The 2,500-nt window shown below is 54.1% G+C and overlaps 1 protein-coding gene across 1 annotated transcript in view; it reads left to right on the forward strand.

Moving 5' to 3' along the window:
• Nucleotides 1-2,500, forward strand: part of lmx1al (LIM homeobox transcription factor 1, alpha-like) — a 508,073-nt gene that overhangs the window by 244,114 nt on the left and 261,459 nt on the right. The gene's annotated exons all lie outside the window — the stretch shown is intronic.

Consider the following 2,500-nt stretch of genomic DNA (forward strand, 5'->3'; position numbering starts at 1 on the left):
TGTGTGTGGAGGGGTGTGTGCGTGTGTGTGGATGTGTGTGTGGGGATGTGTGTGTGTGTGTGTGTGTGTGTGTGTGTGTGTGTGTGTAGGTGAGTGTGGGTGTGTGTGTGTGGGTGTGTGTGTGGGTGTGTGCGGGTGTGTGTGTGGTGATGTGTGTGTGTGTGTGTGTGTGTGTGTGGAGGTGTGTGTGTGTGTGTGTGTGTGGAGATCTGTGTGCATGGAGATGTGTGGAGGTGTATGGAGGTGTGTGTGTGTGGAGGTGTGTGTGGAGGTGTGTGTGTGGAGATCTGTGTGCATGGAGATGTGTGGAGGTGTATGGAGGTGTGTGTGTGTGTCGGTGAGTGTGGGTGTGTGTGTGTGGGGGTGTGTGTGGGTGTGTGTGTGGTGATGTGTGTGTGTGCGTGTGGAGGTGTGTGTGTGTTGGTGTGTGTGTGGAGGTGTGTGTGTGTGTGTGGAGGTGTGTGTGTGTGTGTGTGTGTGTGGAGATCTGTGTGCATGGAGATGTGTGGAGGTGTATGGAGGTGTGTGTGTGTGGAGGTGTGTGTGGAGGTGTGTGTGTGTGTGGAGGTGTGTGTGTGCATGGAGATGTGTGGAGGTGTATGGGTGTGAGTGTGTGTGTAGGTGAGTGTGGGTGTGTGTGTTTGTGGGTGTGTGCGGGTGAGTGTGTGGTGATGTGTGTGTGTGTGTGTGTGTGGAGGTGTGTGTGTGTGTGTGTGGAGGTGTGTGTGTGTGTGTGTGTGTGTGTGTGTGTGTGTGTGTGTGTGTGTGTGTGTGTGTGTGTGGAGATCTGTGTGCATGGAGATGTTTGGAGGTGTATGGAGGTGTGTGTGTGTGTCGGTGAGTGTGGGTGTGTGTGTGTGGGGGTGTGTGTGGGTGTGTGTGTGGTGATGTGTGTGTGTGTGTGTGGAGGTGTGTGTGTGTTGGTGTGTGTGTGGAGGTGTGTGTGTGTGTGTGGAGGTGTGTGTGTGTGGAGGTGTGTGTGTGTGCATGGAGATGTGTGGAGGTGTATGGAAGTGTGTGTGTGTGGAGGTGTGTGTGGAGGTGTGTGTGGAGGTGTATGTGTGTGGAGGTGTGTGTGGAGGTGTGTGTGTGTGGAGGTGTGTGTGTGTGTGGAGGTGTGTGTGTGTGCATGGAGATGTGTGGAGGTGTATGGATGTGAGTGTGTGTGGAGGTGTGTGTGGAGGTGTGTGTGGAGGTATGTGTGGAGGTCTGTGTGTGTGGAGGTGTGTGTGGAGGTGTGTGTGTGTGTGTGTGTGGAGGTGTGTGTGTGTGTGGAGGTGTGTGTGTGTGTGGAGGTGTGTGTGTGTGTGTGGAGCTGTGTGTGTGTGTGTGTGTGTGGAGGTGTGTGGAGGTGTGTGTGTGTGAGTGTGTGGAGGTGTGTGTGTGTGTGTGTGTGGAGATCTGTGTGCATGGAGATGTGTGGAGGTGTATGGAGGTGTGTGTGTGTGGAGGTGTGTGTGTGTGTGTGGAGGTGTGTGTGTGCATGGAGATGTGTGGAGGTGTATGGATGTGAGTGTGTGTGTAGGTGAGTGTGGGTGTGTGTGTGTGGGGGTGTGTGTGGGTGTGTGTGTGGTGATGTGTGTGTGTGTGTGTGTGTGTGGAGGTTGTGTGTGTGTGTGTGTGTGTGTGTGTGTGTGGAGGTGTGTGTTTGTGAGTGTGTGGAGGTGTGTGTGGAGGTGTGTCTGTGTGTGTGGAGGTGTGTGTGTGTGTGTGGATGTGTGCGTGGGGATGTGTGTGTGTGTGTGTGTGTGTGTGTGTGTGTGTGTGTGTGTGTGTGTGTGTGTGTGTGTGTGGAGGTGTGTGTGTGGAGGTGTGTGTGTCGAGGTGTGTGTGTGTGTGTGGAGGTGTGTGTGTGTGTGTGTGGAGGCGTGTGTGTGTGTGTGGAGGTGTGTGTGTGTGAGTGTGTGGAGGTGTGTGTGGAGGTGTGTGTGGAGCTGTGTGTGTGGAGGTGTGTGTCTGTGTGTGTGTGTGGAGGTGTGTGTGTCGAGGTGTGTGTGTGTGTGTGTGTGTATGTGTGTGTGTGTGTGTGTGGAGGTGTGTGTGTGTGTGGAGGTGTGTGTGTTTGGAGGTTTGTGTGTGTGGAGGTGTGTCTGTGTGGAGGTGTGTGTGTGTGTGGAGGTGTGTGTGTGTGTGTGTGTGGAGGTGAGTGTCTTTGTGTGTGTGTGGAGGTGAGTGTGTGTGTGTGTGTGTGTGTGTGTGTGTGGAGGTGTGTGTGTGTGGAGGTGTGTGTGGAGGTGTGTTTGGAGGTGTGTGTGTGTGTGGAGGTATGTGTGTGTGTGTGTGTGTGTGTGTGGAGGTGTGAGTGTGTGTGTGTGGAGGTGTGTGTGTGTGGAGGTGTGTGTGTGTGGAGGTGTGTGTGTGTGTGGAGGTGTGTGTGTGTGTGTGTGTGTGGAGGTGTGTGTGTGTGTGTGGAGGTGTGTGTGTGTGTGGAGGTGTGTGTGTTTGAGTGTGTGGAGGTGTGTGTGTGTGTGGAGGTGTGTGTGGAGGTGTGTGTGTGTGT

Source organism: Stegostoma tigrinum, chromosome 35 (genome assembly GCF_030684315.1).
Source record: "Stegostoma tigrinum isolate sSteTig4 chromosome 35, sSteTig4.hap1, whole genome shotgun sequence".
Classification (NCBI taxonomy): domain Eukaryota; kingdom Metazoa; phylum Chordata; class Chondrichthyes; order Orectolobiformes; family Stegostomatidae; genus Stegostoma; species Stegostoma tigrinum.